Source organism: Fukomys damarensis, unplaced genomic scaffold (assembly GCF_012274545.1).
Source record: "Fukomys damarensis isolate Sample0158 unplaced genomic scaffold, DMR_v1.0_HiC HiC_scaffold_34, whole genome shotgun sequence".
NCBI lineage: Eukaryota > Metazoa > Chordata > Mammalia > Rodentia > Bathyergidae > Fukomys > Fukomys damarensis.
The window spans coordinates 2,049,365-2,070,118 of record NW_022900946.1 but is presented as its reverse complement, the minus strand read 5'-3'; the positions used below and the strand labels follow the sequence as shown (position 1 = coordinate 2,070,118).

Sequence of the window (20,754 nt, the reverse complement as noted above, 5' to 3'; positions counted from 1 at the left end):
TTCCGGGATGGGGTGGGGAAGGCTGGACGAGATGGACAGGTGCCTGCCCCTTGGGGGTCTCCAGTTCTAGCAAAGAGACACTGGCAGTCAGCACATTAAGGAACGGGAAAACATCGGGGAGGGAAAGTGTCAGGAGGAAAAGGAAACAGACCAAGTGCGGGGCCTAGTGGTTGGGGGCCTCTCACAAGCTCCCTGGGAGGCAGGGAAGCCTGAGGACCAGGAAGTGGCAGGGAAGGGGCTGGAGGTGGCCTGGGGGCCCTGGAGCAGACACAGAGAGGCCGGCGGGTTACAGTGGGGTCAGGCTTTCGGGCAGCGAGCTGGTGAGGCTCTAAGCAGGGCCTGACTGATGCTTCAGGCTCTCTGAGGGGCTGCTGGAAATGGAGGCCAAGCGTCCACGGGTCAGGCAGGCGCTCTGTCAGTGTGCCACAGCCCCACCCCTGATTTCTGCTTTTTGGGATGAATGTCCGATAACTGTGTGGGGTCGGATTCTGGGGGCAGGAACTGAGAAGGGGCCCAGACAGGAGGTGTCGTCAGGACCAGGCCAGCCGTGCTGCCTCGGCTGCGGCTGGTGGCCAGGTGGGTGGCTGAGCGGTGTGATTAAGTAAGTCCCCGAGCCTGTGTCGCCAACTCCATCCCCAAATCCACATGATGTGGTGTTGCAGGCGGGGCCTTGGGAGGCCAGCAGGATTAGGTAAGTCGGGGGTGGCCAGACACCGAGCTGGCTCACTCCACGAAGCCCCTCCATGCAGCAAGATCCCAGATGCCAGGCCATGCCCGCACCATGCTCTTGGCTTCCAGCCTCCAGGCCAGGAGCCAGATAAACTCCACTCTTTCTAAGTCACCCAGTCTCGGGTATCCCGTTACAGCAACAGCAAAAGAACTAAGACCAGAAGTCGCAGGCCTTACAGATGGGCTGGACATGGGTGTGAGGGCTTCTTATCATTCGGGATGGCCTTGAGGGTTTGGGTTTGAGAAACTATGCAGATGATGGTGCTGTTTATGAAGATGAAGCAAGGAAAGAAGAAGCTTGGAGGGGAGCAGGACCTTCCAGGACCCTCTTAGCTGGAAATGCTACTCTCTCTCCAAGCAGAGGCCTCCAGTAAGCAGCTGAGGGCCCACACCTGAGGCTCTGGGAAGGGTCTCAGGGTGGGGTCCCGGGATGAGCCTGCCTCCGGTGCTTACGCAGACCGGCGTTTGGAACAGGGAGGCTGGGGAGGTGGGAAGACAGACCAGGTGGCCAGGCCCAGGGGGTGCACATGGCTCAAGGACAGAGTGACTTGCTAGGCCCAAGGTGGACTCGGAAGTGGCCACTGGGTCTGCCTGACCTCCACAGGCTCCATCTCGGGGCAGCCAGGACAGTGGCACATTTGGAATAGGCCGGGAACAGGTAGACAGAAGACCAGAGAGAAATTTCAAAGCCTATCACTTCCTGGAGCACCAGGAAAAGGGGGTGATCATGGGAGCGGGCATGGGGCTCTGGAATGGGTTTTGCAGGTGGTGGATACAATGTGTTTCCATGCCTACCCAGGTGATCGGGTAAGGAGGGGAAGGTGCAGGGCAGGGAGGGGGCATCCAGAAAAGCAAGGTCGAGCGGAGGGAGAGGTTGTAGAATACAGGGTCGGCTAGGTGGGGGCCGGGTGCCTCACCCTGGGAGCGGGGGAGCAGAGTGTGCGAGGGGAGTCCGGCTCTCTGCTGCTTGCCTTCTCCCCTCTCAGTCACCAGGTGAGGTGAGTCCAGGTCACAGCTGCAGGCAAGGTGGGCAGACGGGGTACGGGAGGCTTGGGGAGTGAGGAGGTGCGAGGGCCCTTTTCACTGCAGGGTGGAAAAGCACAGCCAGACTGTGGAAGGGCACGCAGCCTGCCAGGCAGTGTCATGGGCCCCAGGAGACCTACACTCATGAATTTCAGATGAGTCCGGTGGCGAGGCTGTGGGGCTCAGGTGGGCAGACAGGGGTTGGCCTGGCAACAGTGCTGGGGCCGAGGGCACCCGGGTACCCCGTGGGAGCTGAGAGCCTGGTGGCCCTCAGGTCAGGTGGGCCGGCATCCTGGTGGCCCCTTCTGAAGGCCGCTGCAGCTGGAGGGGCCACAGTGACCTGAATCCCGGGACTCGGCTTGCAGCTGGTTCAGGCCTCTTTTGCAGGCTTTGAAGGCCTTATGTGAATTCCATGCTCCATTTAATGCAGATTTCAGGGAGGCAGCCAATTAATTAATTTATAATAGGGATTATTATTAAAGATGCTAAATTACTACGGAGAGTGCCGGGGCACATTTATGTCTACATGAATACTCTTGTACGTGCCGGACGCTAGTGTGTACTTGCAGCATTCCAAGTGTGTCATGTCAGGGACCTGCGACTCCTGGGTGCTGGTGGGGACACGAGGAGCTGGGACCATACACACGAGGGGCAGGTGGTGGCACAGGGAAGCCTGCTGGGCAGCTGGTCGACCTCTAGCCGGTGCCTGAGCACACACAGAGCACTAAGCGTTTCCCTTCCTTCCTCCCTGCCTCCCTTCTTGTACTAGGGATTAAACCCAGGGCCTCTGCACTGAGCTACATCCCAGCCCATTTTTTATTTTGGACCTGGGCTGGACCCCAGAGTGCTAGGCCTGCCTCCTCCTCTTCCTCTTCTTTTCTAACAGGAAGTTAACTGTATCCATTGGTAGCCTCAAGTGCAATACTAGGCTACAGCGAGATCGCAGAGCGCAGAGGCCCCACACCAAGTCAAGGCCGCAATCATGACACCGAATCGGTGAGAAGCTCGGTGGGGTGGCACACTTCGGGTGTGTGCCGGTATGGCAGGTCCTGCTCCCCCCTTAACAGCCCCCACCCTCCGAGCGTCACCGGGGCTGGCACAGGACCCACGGTGCCCACGCCCAGATCTGCCAACAGCCCAACGCCACCTGTGTCGCAGTGGTGACGCAGCAGTGTGGTCTGCGCTGTCGTGCTGCTCACACCTGTCCTGCTCATCCTCAGCCAGGGCTGACGGCCTGGTCTGTGGGCGCCTGGCGGGCGGTCTGCCTTGGTTTGTCCACCTCCGCTGGTTTCTCCCGTTCTGCAACACGGTAGGATGGATCCTGTCCCTCCCCTTCCTGCTTCTTCTCCGCCTATGGCCTGGGTGGGGCTCAGGGCTACCTGAGGACTGGCTCCCTGGACATGGGTCGGCACGCTGGGTCCCTGCCTCCGCTCAGCCCACTCCCTCCCTGGTGAGCCGGTGTGGGACAGGCAGGAGTGACAGGCAGCTGCGGGAAAATCGATTCATCTTAATACAGCAGTGTCTACCTTTTGACCACTACTTCCTCCTTTGGCTCTGTGCCTTTTTCAAGTGAGTCAGCAGTGCCCCTCACAGAGACGCTCTTCTCGATTGGGGGGTGGCCAAGAGGGGAAGACCAGGGGCCTGCAGGTGGGAGGTCAGAAGAGGCTTCCTGTAGTCCCAGCTACTCCAGAGGCTGAGGCAGGAGGATTGCTTGAGCTCAGGTATACAAGACCGGCTCAGGCAATGTAGCGAGACCACTTCAAAGGATGAGAAGACTCGTGGAGGTGGCACCCCAGCTGAGCACTGAGGAGGGAGGAGGAGGTATGGTAGGCCGTGGGGGCTTCTGCAAAGCCTCAGGCAGAGTGTGCTGTGATAGGCTTTAGGTGGTGTTGCTGGGGACCAGGTGCCGTGCAGGCTGTCTGGGCTTCACCCGACCACAATGGGCAGAACCGAGCACTGTAAACCGTGCTTCTCTTTCCCTTTTTGTGTTGTTGTTTTGTTCACATTCCTGGGGATGAACCCCAGCCTCCTGTGTGCTATCACTGAGCTCCGCCCAGCCTAGCCCGCTTTGGGAGGCCTCCCCTGATTCTGGGTGGACGGTGACCACAGAGAAACAGCAGGCAAGAAGTCGGGGAGGGGAAGCTGGGGTGAACACCTGGCGCCCTGAGACACACGAATCCCAGGGAATCCTCAGGACCTGGAGAGTGGGGGGCAGCTCTGGATCTGGCCCAGTTACTGCCGGCCCCAGAACAGCCTCCACAGAAGGGAACTTTACGATCACACAGGCTGGCATTTCCCGACAGGCCTGGGGAGCTGAAGATAAACCCCTCTCTGCACATATCTCAAACGCCCAGATGCGGTCACAGCAGAGGCTCTCGCTGCTGCCCTGCTGGGGGCCGCCAGCCGCCTGCGCGGGGACCATCCCCGGCGGAGGAGCCCGAGCTATGTTTAAAACCGCCCAGACCTATTTTTACAGAAGGAGCTATTTTTAGCCACTCTCCTGAGAACCGCAGCCTCTCAGTAGCATATTTCAGAGTTTTCAAGTTCCTCCTTCCACGCAGCCTGAATCTTTCCAGCTCCGATTGAAGCTAATTTCTTGCTCTGCCCTCTGAGAACAGGAGCGAGCAGTCAGTGCCTTCCACAGAGGAGGCTTTGGGGAGCGCAGCAATTACCGAGGTGGCGCTCCTGCCATCCCTTTGCCCTTTCTCCAAAGGTCTCATTTCTCACCACGCGAGTCATGAGCATCTCTCTCATTCGGATCCTGCCTTTCCAAGTGAAGTGGCCCAGCTCGGAGAGGTGGCATCTACGGGCACCTTGCAGTCTCACGGAAGAGGTTCCCACCACCACCCCCAGGTCGGCAGCCCCCACCCAGGCCCAAAGCAATGAAAGGCTCAGAACCCTCAGCCGGGGGCCGGAATGGGCCCAACCAAGGCCACAGGGCCTGGGCTTAGTGGGTCTTGGGGTGGGGTGGGCAGGGGCAAAGGGAGGCAGGGTGATTGCTGATCTCAGGAGTCCGTTCCCTCACCCTCACACTCCCATTGCCTGGGCACCTCCTCAAAGCACTCATGACCCCAGGGCTCAGCTGCAGGAGGCAGGAAGAGGCACAGCCTGGCTCTGGGGACTTCGAAAGCCTACAGGCAGGTATACAAAGAAGGGGGCTCAGAAGAATGTGTGATCAAACAGCACCCTTTTCCTTTCCTCCTCTACCCTGACACCAAGTAAAGCTGCCTCCCCTGGAGGAGAGGGAGGCAGAGGGCAAGGAGCAGGGAGGAGGACAGCAGGAGGACAGATCCCCTAAGGAGCTGGACCCCAAGGGCCCCCCGCCTCCACTGCAAGCCCCTTCCATGACACTGGGGCCACGGAAGAGTGAAGTGGGGAGGCCCCGGGGCAGACTCACCCTCCTCCTCCCACCTCCTCTACATTCACACCCCAGAAATTCACATCCCACGGCCCTGGCCTTTGGCTGCTTCTGGGAAGAGCGCCCTTTGTGTCCACAAGATGCAGAGGGGCCCAGCAGGGCTGGGTCAGAGTGGAGCCGGCGCAGGCTGCAGGCAGGGTTGGGGCTGTGAAGGGCTCAGGTGGGCCTCGGTGCCCTCCTGGTTCTCCATGGGTCCTGCTGAACCAGAAGGGCAGAGAGCAGGACAAGCACATGACTTCTTGCCCGAGCCAGCACCCTTCTGAGAGCAAAAGAGGCGACACACACACTGGCCTGGCACAGCAGGCGGGCGGGCAGGGCACCCACAACAGTGTGAGGCCAGGGCCGGACAGAACAGACACGCATGGGGGCACTGGGCACTGGAAGACAGAGCCACTCCGGTCACAGGACAGGGCAGCGGGAGGCCCTGGGACGTCACAAGGGCAATGTGTGGCTTGGCTGTATCCAGAGGAGAAGGACGGGGACAGCAGCCCCTTTCTCTGGCCTCCACCTTCCCAGAGACAAATGGCAGGTGACACAAGCTCACTCACTGACTCAAAACAGCCACCAGGGAGTTTCTGGCCCCTGGGAGAAGCACACAGAAAATCCTGCTGGTGAGAAGAATTCTCCCTGGGCAGAGCACTTGGAGGACGGGAAGGGTCCTCAGAGGGCTGCAGCGGCGGGCTCTGGGGGAGACAGGACAGCGGGAGCCAGGGAGACGTAGCGGCTCTTTGGTGGGGAAGAGCAGGACAGGGCACCAGGCCTGGCGTGGGGGACCGCGGGTGCCATCTTTTCAGAGGGCGACGGTTGTCACCGGTGAGCACCTGCTTTCTCGTTGACCCGGCAGCCGCACCTCTAGGACGTACTCACCAGCAGACGCATTAGCGTGTGTGCACCGAGATTTATGGGCACGGTGCTTGTTACAGCAGACGGTGGAAACACCCTAAAAACCCACAAGTAGGGGACCAATAGATTAAACTATGACAATGGCAGTTGTCTCTCCCCTCTTCCCTCTCTCAATCCACTCCAGCCGCTCTGACCTTCTTGCGGTCTCTGGAACACTCCAGACATATTCGCACCTCTGGACCTTTGTCACTGTCTCCGGGCTCAGATCCCAGGCTTTTCCGCTGTGTGTGCGGCTGTGTTCCTTGGGCTTCTGATCTGCCGGGAAGACTCTGGAGAGACCCTTGAGCCCCCTGCTCCTCAGCAGTGACCCAGCCCCAGGGGATGAGTCACACAGCGTTCCTCTTTCTAGATGCAGGGCATCGTCTGCCAAGCAACACTGCCGTGTACTCAGGAGTGGCCACAGATTCAGAGCAACCCGAGCTGGGGTCCCCGCGGCAGGGCACCGGGCAGCCCCAGAAACCGAGTGGCCTCTGCCAGTCGCCAGCAGCTTACGCCCAAAGGAGCCCAGTGGCCATGTGTGCTTGAAGCACTGCTCCAAGGGCAGCTCTGGGAGAGCCGGCTCTGGCCGAAGGCTTAACTGTAGGTTTCCAGCTTCCACTTGAGCCAGCCAGACTCAAGCCCCATGGACATGGGAGCTGAGAAATGTGCTGCTTCCAGTCCCTAAGTGTGTGGCAAAACTGTCCTGAATGAAAAGACAACTGTGCACCTGCAAACATTTGACACACATAGCTGTGGGTCCTGGGCCAGGCCTGCCCAGGGCAGTAGGAGGCCAGCAGTAGGGCCGGGACTGCGGGAGCCATGCTGGGGGCCACGCAGGCTGAAGTCAGTCTTGACATCTGAGTACCCTGCTGGGGCCTGGGCCTCTGCGCCAATCCCAGCCTGCTGCAGCCAGTCTGTCTTCCCCAGCACCATCCACCCCTCCGCACACACACACAGACACAGGCACACACGTGCAGGTACATACGTAATACAAAACAACACGCAGCTTTGAAAACAAAACAAGCTGGGCTGAAGTCTAGGCTCCAGTACACTCTATAAGTATGTACGTGAAAGAACAAAATATGTATTTTTAGGCATTTATTTGGGAGGTGGAGGACAAAATACAAGTAATAATTCAAATGCATCAATTGTATTATTGGAGTTTTCAGTAGCTCAACTGACTTTTTGTGTGTTTATCAGTTTCTGAGTGTGTGTGTTTTTAAAACCTCTAACTACCTTGTGGATTTATCCATTTCTTCCTGGGAGTCTGCCAATTAGGGCTTAGTGGGTTTTTTTTGCCAGCACTGAGGATCAGTCCAAAGCCCCAGATAAGACAAGTGCTTGATGTTTTAATCTTATGTTGTTAAGTAAACACATGTTTGGGATGGATCAACTTTTTTTCTTATTATTTTTAAATTTGTATTATTGTTTTTACATCTATAATTTCCATATTTATCCCTTATGATTTTTTTTCATCTTCAATTCTATTTGTTCCATTAACAGAATTGTTAACCCAGATTACTTGGGTTCATATTTCCCAAGTCATAAGTCCCTGACTTACAAATGTTCGAGTTGCGAATGTCCACAGATATGATCATACTTGGTATTATGAACATTCATAGAAGCAAACAAATCACAGAAGTAGCTCACAGTTGTGCTGCTGGGTGCTCACTGTGCAGTGCTCCATTAGAGCCCGGATGTCTGGAAGCAGGAGGAAAAGCAGTGGCAATGCGGAGGGGACTGCTAGGAAGTGCAAAGTGTTTCACGTGGTATATTTGTGTCCAAAGTGTCTAAGACTCACTGACTCAGGAATGAATCTGACTCATAAACATTCTCCCAGAAGGGAACTCATTCTTAGGAGACATACCATATATCTTTTTCTATTCATTTCTCTTTTACCTTCCTATGTCTTTTAAAATGTATCTCATATTGTTGGATCTGGTTGTTTATTATTTCTGTATCTGAAGAGTTCTATCTTTTAATTGGTGAATTTAACCCAGTTACATTTATTATAATTTGGATTTATTTCTATCAACCCTAGAACTTACAAATTCTTCTCCCAACAGCCCTGTGGCACAGTCTGGCAAGTCAACAGAAGGGCCTGGGTCAATCAGTTCATAGGAAGTGCATGGTTTTGAGAAGAAACAGAACCAAAAGTCCAAGGAATTCCTGTGGCCCTAGCCCAGCCCCTCTGGCCTACCCTGCACCTCGGTGTCTAAGCCCATCCTACCACATTTGGAGTCTCGAGGGCACAAGTGGTGGCAACAGAGCTCCAGCTGGATTTAGAAGTGGAGGAAGTATATTAACACACGTAACTAAAAAGGCCATGGGTCACCCGGCACTCGAAAAGAGCATGATCCAGGTGCTCGATGACAAGCCGAGGGTTTCTCTTCCTCTCTCACACACCACTTTCCTCTGTGTTGGCTTCATTTTGGGGCAGGCTCTCTCCATGTGATACATCCATCGGCTCTGAGCTTAGCAAAGAGCATTTCTGGTGTCCCAGCAGTTCTACAAACATAGCCGAATTGAAGCTCACTGCCCTCGCTCGTGTCCCAGGCCCATCCCTGACCCGATGGGGATGGAATACTGCAATTGGCCAGGCCATGGGGACACTTTTAGGACCAGAATGGGTGTGATCAACACACTGAACATGGAGAAGGAACGTTTCCCAAGGGCAGTCACAGTGATCAAGCCAAAGCAGGGGAAAGCGCAAAGCCACAGACACCCACTACCAACACTACGACAGGGGGACAGTCAGAGATGGCAATAGGGCACTTCACTGCTTCCTTCCTAAGATAGAATGGCCTTATCTCAGCAAAGTCCACCAACACAGAGGACCTTAACCTTCTCACAGACAGATGTCCCTACCCTCTGCTCACCTGCAAGAAAATCCTTGAGAGAAAAAATTACAGAATGACCTTTAGATATCTACAGCTCTGCCTCCGATAGAATAAGTCTCAGCTCCCTGGACCATAACCAGAATGAAGGCCACAGCCCTTGGAGAACTCTCAGGGAAGCCCTAAGCCTTAGTCTGCCAAGTGGGGGACACAGCTCTCTCTGCAGGGCAAGGGCCTCCTGCCAGGGGACTGCAGCCACCAGAAGGAGCCCAGCCCACACGCACGCATGGCCACACTTAGCCAGACACCTGCTCAGCTGACAGCATTCACACAGGCTCCCACAGGTCCTTCTGGCTTCCAGGTGCACAGAGGAGAGCAGAACATGGTCCCTGCCATGAGGCACGGGACCAGCTAAGTGTGAGGCCAAGATGGCACAGGCGCCAGCCACTCTTCTGCGAGCCAGCTCGACTCACCCCACTCACTGGGCTCCTGGCTGCCCCACGCTCGGGACCGGCAGCCTCTGGGGACTCCCCTTGCGGCTTGCATTTCCGTCTCACCACGCCCCACACCCGCCAGGCTTCCTTCCCTCCCCTACCTGGCCTTGGGACATGATTCGGAAATGGACTGGTCACGGCTGAGGGCCCTGCACAGACTCCTTGGCTTCATACCTCCCCGGTCACCCTGGAGGCGGCCCCTACCTCAGCGTCACCTGGGATCCAGCCCTTGGCTGTTCTGTGCAACTGACTGGGAGTCCCACAGGCATCCCAGCCCCAGTGGACTTGGACAACCGCCACACGGTGGAGTAGAGGTGGCTGCACTGGATGAATGTCAGCAACGGTAGGACACCTCCCCCACTAGCTTCTCCTTCCCGCGTTCCTACTTCCCTTGGTTTTCTCTGCACCTCTCAGAATCTCTGCACCTCTCTCCATCTCTGCCTCTCACACAGACACCTCCTTCCCTCTGTCTGACCTGGTCTGTGTCCCCTCCCCATTACCTGGCCCACACGCACCATGGACGTCCCAGAGTTGCCATGACAATGCCACCTTGGTTACAGTCAGCATCCTGAGCACCAGCCTCGTAGCAAGCGCAGACCTTTGTCGCGTGTCCTCCCAACCCTCCCATAACAGCGCTGACCACGTCCTGTTCAGGAGGAGTAACGAACTGTGAGGATGGACGGCTTGGTTAGAGACGCACGGCCGGTGATGGGGTCAGGATCCACACCGGGCACTGGACCTACAGCCCTACCCAGCAGAGCGTCTCACTTCTACTTTTACAGACCTACAACGTGGCACGTGTTGGTCTCCATTCACACCAAGAGCAAGTGCAGGGTGTGAACGCAGCTCGTGTCAACATCCTGAAGCTGTGAGAGACACAGGAATGACCAAGATGACCAAATCCTGTCCTTGCACCCATGCACCAGCCAGGAGAGCAGGAAAAATGTGTATTCAGAGCAGCACTGCATGGCCCAGAGCTCGGGCCTGTTAGTTAACTTCCCTGGGCCTGCTTTTCACCATCCCTAAACCAGGTGTGAGATGCCACGTACAGTGCCTGGGGAAACCCTAGGAGGCAGGGCTCTGGCTCCCTCCTGAATCAGTCGCAGCCGTGCAGACCGGCGGGCCCCTCCCTTCAGGCTGCCCTGGAGTTCCTCAGAGGCTGGCCCCTACCCTCTGTGTAAGGGGCTCTGGAAGTCCAGGGCTTTGGCCTCAGTTTCCCTGCCTGGTGGCTTACCCAACCCACTCCTCTGCAGCCGGATGCTGTGTCTGTACTGCCCCCAGCTGGACAGAGTCCCGGGCCCTCAGAAGGGGGCACATAAAGCGCGCTGAGGACCTGAGATGGAGCTGGCACTGACTTGGTTTCCTCCTGGGGCCACACCCCCCAGAACCCAACCTTCCCACAGGCCAGTGCCCGGAGGCCCAGCCTTCTTTCCTGTCCCCAGAAACTGGGCTCCTGAGCTCCCAGCGTCCTCTGCTCCGCCCTCCTCTAACGCCAACTGAAAGAGCAGGAAACCCACAGTTCCATCAACAGGGGTTTCACTTCCCGTTTTTATTAACTTATTAAAATTCCTACCTTTTCCTATCCCCCCCCCCAAGCCCAGTGTCCACCTGGCCCCGTGCCTGGGGCAGGCTCATTTGTAAGAAAGGCCCTACAGCCTGCACAGTCCCCAGTCCTTACTTCCAGGAGCTGCAAAGACTGTGCCAGAATTTAAATCAGGAATGACCGACCTCCAGGGGCAATGACAGCAGCCAGCCCGCACCCCACCTCTGGAAGACACCCCAGCTGGCCCCAGCCCGCAGGTCCTGCTGCCCTTCTAGAAATCCGGGCCCTTCCGTGGGCCACTCCAGCTCCTTCATTCATTCAGATAAGGTTTAAGAGGCATCCTCTAAATGCCAGGCTTTGGAGCAGCCACTGGGGACAAGGCACAGCCGATCCCCCCAAGGCTAATGAGGAGAACGACAAACAGTGAAGTGAAATCAATTATTACAAATACTGAAATAGAAATATGTACAGCCACGATCGAAACCTGGCTGTCCCCGGGCTGAATCCAACCTGCAGATGTGGGCGAGAGCTGTAAACACGGTTGGGGTTTTTTGGCCAACATTTAAAAACCCGGAGGATTTCCATTAAAATATGGGAATTTGGGCTTCTTTTGTAGAAATCAGAAACCTACTAACACTGGGCCTCTGTTTCCACTTAGCTACTCCTACATGGCTTAAGCGGTTGTGCCCTTCCGATTCACCTGCTGAAATCTACAGTGATTCCCAGTTCAATGGTACTAGGAGTGGGGCCTTCCGGGTGATTAGGTCATGCAGGTGGAGCCCTCGAGAAGAAGATTAGTGCCCTCCTTCTCCAGAAGAGGCCCCAAAGAGTTGCTTTTCCTTCCACCACATGACGGCATGGCTAGAACGCAGTCCATCAACCAGGAGGAGACCCTCGGCACACACCAGATCTGCTGCTGCCCGAATCTTGGAGCCGGAACTATGGTTGCAAGCCACCCAGCTGATGGTCCTTTAGTTTATGGGTGAAGCTGGCCCCCTCCTGCGGAGCTGCGCTGCGGCTGCCCCATTTCATGGGGCCCGATGCCCTTGGCAATAGTCCAGCACTCACTCACCACTACTTCTTCCCAAGCAGCTGAAGCATTTGAGGAGAATGCAGCGGGGACTGGAGGGGGTCTGACCACCCTGGGCTTTGAGGAGCTTTCGAGAGGAGGTGAGGGAGTGAGGCAGTGAGCGTGCTCAGCCAGCCCCACAGGTCAGAGCAAGGCGACAGGAGGGTCCCTGGCTTGTAGGAGTCGGTGAGGGGATTTCAAGGAGCCAGTGGCCTTCCCCCCTTCGGTTCGTCCTCTAGGGTTCTGGTGCATGGGGAGGCTCAGGAAATGGGGTTCTCTTTGGTGCTATTCTTTGGTGTCGCCCTCCCTCCTTTTCCGTCCACCCTCTCCGTCCTCTCTCTGCCCTCCCTCAGGCCTGGAGGGTCTGTTCATCATCTCCACTGCAGGCCCTGCCTCCAGCCCACCTGCCCAGGAGGCACTGCTGTCCCTGGGGCTCCCAGGAGAGGGCTTCTCTGTTCCTGTGGCAGACACTGCCCGGCACCAGGGTCCTGTACACCTCCCAGCCTTGGCCTCTGGTCCGTAAGTCTTCAGGTCCAGCACCAGCCAAGTCCTCATCCGTCCTGTGTTCTCTGTGTCCCTCGATGGCATCGAGGCCACGCTGAAACTGGTCGTGGCGATGCTGCTTGACATTTCAGCCCAGTGGGAGGCTGAGACAGGAGACAGCTCAGGCTCAAGGTCAGCCTAGGCAACTTGGTGGCTTTTTGAGACCCTGTCTCAACAATAATAAGGAAAAAAAAAAGGAGGGGCTTGGGAAATAGCTAGTGCGAAGGTGAAGTGGAGGGACTGACTGTCCTCCACTACCTAGGCATGTGTCAGCGTGTGCTGTGTGACATTCACACAGTGACGAAACTGCCTGACAGCTCAGCTCTCAGAAATGGCCATTTTTAAGTGACACATGGCTTTGTGAGTTCTTTTATCTGCTCAACAAATACGGGTTGAGCGCCTACCACATTATTTATTTATTTATTTATTAGTGCCAGGGATCGAACTCAGGACGTTGCACTTGCAAGGCAGGTGGCAGCACCACTGAGCTACATCCCTGGCCCAAGTGCCTACCACATTTTAAGTGCCGCTCAAAAATGGGTAAGGCTATTAAGAAAATGGATTAAGGCGCACAGGCTCTCCATCTGTTAATTCCAGCTACTTGGAGGGCCGAGACCGGAGTACGGAACATTTGAGGGCCAACCTAGGCAAAGAAGTGAAACTTTACAAAAATAAAAAACATGTGAAATAAACGGCTGGGGCTGCAGATCAGTGGTAGAGCGCTCGCTTTGTATGTGCGAGGCCCTGGGTTTGATCACTAGCACCACAAACACAAACACAAAGCTGGAGGGAATGGAAGGGACTGTGGAGAGGCCTCCCAAGAAGGTGGCATCTGAGCGGGCTGAATGTCGAGGGCCCCGTGCTTGGGGTGCAGAAGGGAAGAAGCCTGGCAGCCCATGCTCTGCAGGGCCACGCCCAGGGGTGGGGGACACAGCTGGCTGGAGAGAGCGCTAACAAGGAAGGCCGAGGCCACATCTTTCGGTCCTGGCAAAGAGCTTGGATTTTATTCTACAAATGGAACATGTGATAAATAGCAGCTAGAAATGACAAGAACAGATTTCCTAACAAACCTTTAAAATGGTCAAATCGGGCTGAGTGAACACAGGCTTCTACATATTTTAAGTCTCTATGGGGCCTGGAGCCTTCCTGCCACACAGAGAGTGCGTTGTGCTTTTGATAAATTAAACCTTGGGTCAATTGGCAGCAAGCGGATGTGGCTGCACAATAGTTCACGGTTTTTATTTACGGTTTTGCCTGGCACTTACCCTCTTCTTTTTCCTTGTTTAACAAAGGAAATCTGGATTTCCTTGTCTCCGGGGACTACGGGGGATGCAAAATTCTTTCCTTCCTGGTTTCTATCTTCAAAAGCCCCTCATTTATTGGGGAAATTATGCCAGGGCCTCTGAGGGCCAAAGGAAGAGCCAGTCTTCTCACCTTCAGGAGGAAAAGCCACGGACTGGATTTCCCTTGGCTGAGGCAGGACAGATAGCTGAAGACCAGATGAGTTTGGTTGGTGGCGGGATGGTTTAAAAACAACTTGAATTTTAAAAGTTAAACATGGAGTTACCATGGGACCCAGCATTTCTCGCTGGTTACTGCCCAAGTGACAACAGATATCTGCGACAGCATCAGTCACCACAGTCGGAAGGAGAAATGTCCCAAGTGCATATTAACTGATGAGTCCACACAGTGGAGTACTATTCAGCCATAAAGAGGAAGGAAATTCTGACCGGAGCTACAACACGTGTGAATCTTGAAAACATTACGGTGAAAGAAGCGAGTCATAACAAACCGCAGACTATGTGAGCCCATTTAGACAAAATGCCCAGAGCAGACCAACCTAAGGTGATAGGAAGTCTGTTAGTGGTTGTCTGGGGCTGGGAGGGTGGATGGAAAATAGGGAGTAACTGCTCGTGGGTATGAGGTTTATTTTGGGGGGGTAATGAAATGTTTTAAAATTAGATTGTCCACAGCTTCCTCAGTATCATTGAATTACACTTCAAATGGGCAAAGATTAGGATATGTAAATTAGACCTTAATAAAGTTGTTTTTAAAAACATTGTGAATTAAAAGCCAGGAGTTTTTTTCCCCATAAAAAACCCAGATTTTGGCTCCTTGAATGCCATGAATATTTCTCTGTGGCAGCAATGAGCGGCTGATCAGATGCCTGCCCACAAGATCGCCGCAGTCTGCACGCTGCCGGCTGATGCCCCAGGCAGCGGGGCTCATCTGTCCCACCCAATGGACCGTGGCTTTGGAAGTGAGGTTGTCAGGATGACAAACCACTCTGCATCCCACGTGTGTCCCCAGGCGCCAAAGCCTGGTGACCAGAAGGGACCATGTGGACAGGACGCTGGATTCTCAGCATGGGTCTGTCCCTAGTAAAGCACAAGAACTCTGAAGGCAGAATTGCCACCTTACTAGCTCTGTGCTTGTTTCCTCATCTATAAAATGGCAGTAACACTAGAGACTGCCATCCTAGGGTTATACTGAGGCCATAGGCCCAGCACATAGTAAGTGCTCAATAAATGTGATTTTATAATTTCTTTTTTCCTTTTTTTTTGGTACCGGGGATTGAACTTGGGACCTTGTGCTTGTGAGGCAGGCGGCAGAATCACTGAGATAAATCCCCGGCCCGATTCTATAATTTCTTGCGTACAATTTCCAATTCCCAGAATTTCTGAAATGTAGCAATTTTTTCATAATTCATGTGGCCAAAAAACCTGACTGTCTCAACCCTCTCCTGACCCCCAGTGTTATCCATGGCTCCAGTCCACCCAGACAAAACAGATGGGAGCAGACCAGAGCTCAGCCACCCAGCCGACCCCGAGGCATAAGAAGAGCTTCACTGGCCTTCCTGGCTCCTGGGAGGGAAACCCTAAGGGTGCCCAGGTTCCTGAGTGACGGCTGTGTCTGTTCCTGGGAACACGTCTGCGTGCTACGGAGATGAGGTGATTCAGGCTCAGGGCGGGGGCGGGGACTCTCGGGGAGGGAACCGGGTGGAGACTGAGATCAGCCACGTGGCCCGCAGTTCCATCGATCGCACCTGCATCCAAATCCCAGTGTGATGCTGGACACCAGCGCTTGGGGTTAGCAGCAGAGGTGCCCGGGACCCCAGCTGTTGTCACAGTACCCCCCTCGTCTGTGGAGACTCTCTGTGCAGCCCCCAGTGCCCTGTGGCCCTTTGCCAAGGCCAGAGGCCACCTGTGTGACTAGGTGATTCCTGTGCACATCGGTGGCCTTTTTTTTCCCCCTTAAACACTGTTCTCTCAGGTGGCAGAGGGTGGAGATCACGGGGAGAGTGTGTCTCAGGAGTGAACCAAGCAACCGGCGGGGGCGGCAAACCCCACCACTGCTGAGGCCGGAGGAGCAGTTCCAGGTGTGCACTGCACAGCCCCAGCAGGGGGCGCATCACCCATGGCCCTTACCGACGCATCCCACCTCCTCTCCTGGTTTCCTTCCTGTCCTGTCCCGCTGCTCAGCTCTCCCACCATATTTCCAGGACCACCCCACAAGAAAGCAACTCGTACCCAAATCCTCACCTTAGGGTTTCCTTTGAGGGATCCCAAATGAAGACCCTCACCATACCTGGGCTTCAGAGGACTCTGGCGCTGCCACCGACTCTGGTGTCCCCCGATTCTTGTCCTCGGGGCAGCCAATGCCTGTTCCCACTCCTCCCCCAATGCAGGCCACCGGACCTGGGTCATCAAACTATTTCATCCTCTGACATGGTGATTGGTTTGGGGATGAGTTTATGAACTGAGCGGGTCTAATCATAATCTTCCCTGGAGAAAACTCTGAGCAGAGTCATTAGAAAGAAGTTCTGCAATCTTCCCAGAGCCAGGAGACCTTGTGACCACCCTTCTCTCCATATGGACAAAGCATCACCAACAATGATGCCCACACTGAAGAGAGCAAAATGCAGAGATACTGATACCTCCCTGCTGATATCATCTCCTGGATGCAGCTATGCCTGAAGCCCAACCACTCTATACTTTCAATTACTGAACCAACAGAGTTCTACCACCACTGTTCCTCTCCTTCACCTAATGTGATTAGGTTCTTTTCACATGCAATCAAAAGAATCTTTAATAGCACTGTAAATACTCATTTCTCTGACTTGGCTCCTCTGCATTTTCAGACACAAAAATCAGCAAAAGTACTTGCTCTACAGCATGGGGGAAAGAGAACCAGGCTGCCAGAGCAGGAAGATGGACAGGACATCCTGGGGCGGGGGCGGTTCTTTCAGCACAGGTTAAGGCAGCAGGGTGGCACATGGAATTGTGGCCCCAGAAAGCCCATCCTAAATTAGTCTGTGGCGATTTATAGCAAGAGGCACCATCACCACAAAACACAGGTCACTGTGACATGATAACAGTGAGGACACTGACGCAGCAGCTGTAGGCTGCTCGAATCCAGCACCACGACACCTGGAAAGCTCACCTGACGGCCAAGTGCGCTCAGTGACACTTGAGTGAGGCCCCTGGGCTGAAGCTAAATCCTGTCCCAGGCAGGAAGGGTTGGGATCGCGTGAGATTCATCCTGCTACTCGGAGCAGCATACGGCTCACAACTTGGGAATTACTCACTTCTGGAATTTTTTATTTCACATTTTTGGAGACTGGAAGGCACAAGTGTGGATAAGGGGAAGACTGCTGGAGGAACAGAATCCAGGAAGAATGAAGGTCACTGTTCTCATTAAGATGAGCATACTGCTCTCATCGACTCTATGAGAATTCCTCTTTCTTTCTATCAAGCTAGACATTAAAGCAATTTGAGAAAGTGTAAAACCGTGCCCCACACTAATTTTCTTCTAGTTTTGGAAAACATAGTTAATTTTCATAAGAGAATGTTATTAACGTCTCTGTTATGTCACAATGAATGAACAAACTCAGAGTTCACCCAAAGAATATATACACACTTTAGGGCAAGAAAAACAGCGTGGTATTTTTTGAGCAGATGGTGTTACTTTTGTATGGGGGGACCCTAGAGGATGCTGTGTATCGCAGAGAATCCCCCCAACCACACTGCAGCCCTCTGAGAACAAACTGAAAAGACTTGTGAAGCAGTCTCAGTGACCAAGGCCGCCCAAGCAGCAGTTCGCCGAACGAACAAGTCTGAAAGCTCACAGCCACCACCGTGAGCAGCCCCTATCATCTAGAGGCCAGAGGTAAGGTGTATGACTCAGGATGTCTCAAAAAATTTAGTGTTAAAGTGTTTATACAAGTCTTTCTTTTCCTGATGTGCATCTACATTTATATGTCTTTTTTTTTCCCCTCATTGAGTTTATGGTACATTTTAGGTATACAGTACAGTTACATTCATCATTGGGATCTTGTACCTTTACATGACAGGGCTTGGTTCTCATTTGTTCCCCATACCCCTTACATTTATATGGGTTTTTTTTTTTTAATACTGAAAAGGCCAAGGAATTAAGTGTGAGGTGGGAAGGGAAGGCCACCTCTCCTGGGGAAGGGTCTGCAGTTGAACGCAGAACTCAGACCCAAGCTCCCTGGTGGCCAGTGAAAGGCAGACTCCGTGGGTCACACAGCTCGTATATTTCATAGAAGGCTCCACAGGCCAGATGTGGTCCCACAGATGTGCCATCCTGGAAGCCATATGCTTCCCCACTCCTAGGCTGGTCACAGCTGAGGGGAGCAGCTCTCTGCCTGTCGCACAAGCCAGCTCCTGACACTGGGCACCTGCAGGGCACTGGGATCCGCGGGCCTGGAGCCTCCAAATCCCCAAGGCCCAGTGCTGAGTACAATGGTGGTGTCATCTGCCAGGCCACGGAGGAGCCTGCTGTCTGAACCGCACCCCACTTAAAAATATTATGTCAGCATTTTGTGAGTTGTCCAGGCTGCCCTTGAACTTGTGATCCTCCCAACTCAGCCTCCAGTAGGTAGGACAGCAGGGGTCCCACCTACACCCTAAACGGTCCTGAAACTCAGATTCCCAAGAATTACCTTATCCTTGGTAATTTTTATTTTATCACAACATCTCCTTCTCTCATTGCTGACTTCTCCACATGGCTGACCATTTCCCAGAAATGGACAGGTCTCTCTACGTGCCGGGGGTCCTTAGTGAAAACCCAGTCAGTGTGCTGTGCAGGGAACTTTGCAGATGGCTCACTTGTTTTCCTAAGCAGACCAGCCTCACATTTGGGAGGAGGTGAGGAAAAATGGAGATCTTCCCAGTCTGTGCCCAAAGTCCTCCTGGGACTAAGAGTCTGGTCACTGGGGACCGGGTGGCTCGCAGAGTCTAGCACCTCGCTTCTTCAATCACAAGTCAGGCAGAGTTAGGTGCTGGCAGCCGAGTAGCTCCCCATCTGGAATTAGTCTTGCTCAGACCTAAGGGTCCAAGAAAATCTGCAGCCCCCTTCAAGGTGAAATTACAGGTTTCCAGGGCCCTGAGCACCCTCACCTTTGTGGGCCCGTTCCTCTATCAAAGAAGCATTTCAAATGGCCTATTATTGGTTTTCAATGGTATAAAGACAGATCTAATTCAACCTGCATTCACTCTTGTGTCTGTGTTACTTTCAGATTTATTTACTGTGTGTATGTCTTTATTTTTGCAGCGCCAGGATGAAATCCAGGGCCCCGCACCCGCTAGGTGGCGCTCCCTGCTGAGCCACACCCCATCCCACACCCTCCCATTTTAATGGACGCAGAGTAGCCGCACGGATCTGTAGGTGCAGCATGGCATCGAGGCACAGGTACCCCATGGGGAACGGTCACCCCAGGGTTCACAGCACTTCCCTCAGCTCAGGGTCTGGCCATTTCTTTGTGCTGAGGACATTCACAGTCCTCTCCTCTAGCTATTTTTATATAAAATGAATTGGTGTCAGCCACAGTTACCCACTGAGCTATATTAAAGTTATCCCTCCGATCTAGCTGCATCCTTTTCATTGTTGTGATGTGCATTTGTTTCTTCTGATAGGAAAACAAGTCCACCCTGGAGCATTTAGTGAGTGAGCTGGGGCTCGGCCTGCTGGAAATCTCAGCCCCTGGCGGTGCCCCGACATTTGCCGGCAGGGTGTCCCCTGCCTGGACAGCCTCAAGACTGGCCTGCCCACAGGCATCTGCTGCCAGGAGCCCCAGGTTGGGAGGACAGCGTGGTGCCTGGGCCCTGCACCCTTTCTCTTCCCTAGAGAACTACATCCCAGCCACGGCCCGGCTTCCCTGAGAGACGGCTGGCCCCGGGCACCACCGGCCCTCAGTTCATCAGGGACAGCCAGGAACAATGATAACAGTGACAACTTCAAATCCCTCGCTCAGCCCTGCTCAGGGCACTTCCGCATGGCAGGGAGGCAGTGGGATTCAACAACCTGTGAGCCACGTGGCCCCAGGTAAGTGGGTCTTCCCACCTGCGGGACAGATGATCGAAATATATGGCGAATATTTGTTTTTTAAAAAAATATTATAATAAAAAAATACATTGCTATTAATCTCCCTCAAAGCACTGTTGCTCTCTTTGAACACATTTGTCCCATGCACTTCTGGGAGTCCTCTTTCATGAGAACTGATCAGAAATACTCAAGGGATACATTAAGAAATGCTCAGTTGCCGCCAACTGCCATCCAGTGGGAGGGCAGCCACGCTAAAAACCTGAGTGTGGTGTGTCCTCAGCACCTCATTCACTGGACCTGGTACCGTGCAGTTGTGGCTCTTCCCCAAAGTCAAAATGACCGCGAAGGGAAAATGTTTGGGATTGATTCAGGACATCAAGGCAGCCAGGACAGCACATCAGAGACACTCACCAAAGAGGACTTCCAGAGCGGCTGCAGGGAGCGGCAAGGACAGTGGGAAAAGTGTGTTCGAAGCAAGAAATATTTCAGAGGGAGGTTTGTGGCATTGTGTCTTTTACTGTAATCGATTTTTAAAGTTTTTAGTTTTTTTTTAGTACATGGTTGCAACACAAAATAAATACATTAATCGTGGGGCCTTGACACGTGGATATTTGACATCTTAGCCCTTTTTACTTGCGCTTCCCTCCCTTCCCATCCCTAGATCCCCTCCGCAACAGGTCTAGAAACCGTGGCCGTATCTTGGTCACGCTCACAGAATGGACACCTCAGCCCCACCCTTGTCAGTGCACGGCGGGGAGCCGTGTGTGCAAGTGGCCAGTTCGCCCAGGGCCGGCTCAGTCGCATCCATGGGGAAGACAATGCCCAGGTGTGTTAGCTAAAGACGGCGAGGGGGCCTGCGGGGGGGGGGG

The 20,754-nt window shown here is 54.1% G+C and overlaps 1 protein-coding gene and 1 long non-coding RNA gene across 3 annotated transcripts in view; one reads left to right on the top strand and one right to left on the bottom strand.

Annotated features, from left to right (window-relative positions):
- Positions 1-20,754, bottom strand: part of Gsg1l (GSG1 like) — a 67,376-nt gene that overhangs the window by 40,968 nt on the left and 5,654 nt on the right. The gene's annotated exons all lie outside the window — the stretch shown is intronic.
- Positions 17,474-19,706, top strand: LOC104861885. The gene is made up of 3 exons (XR_780147.1): positions 17,474-17,707; positions 19,115-19,252; positions 19,477-19,706. It is a non-coding gene; the product is annotated as an uncharacterized LOC104861885 (long non-coding RNA).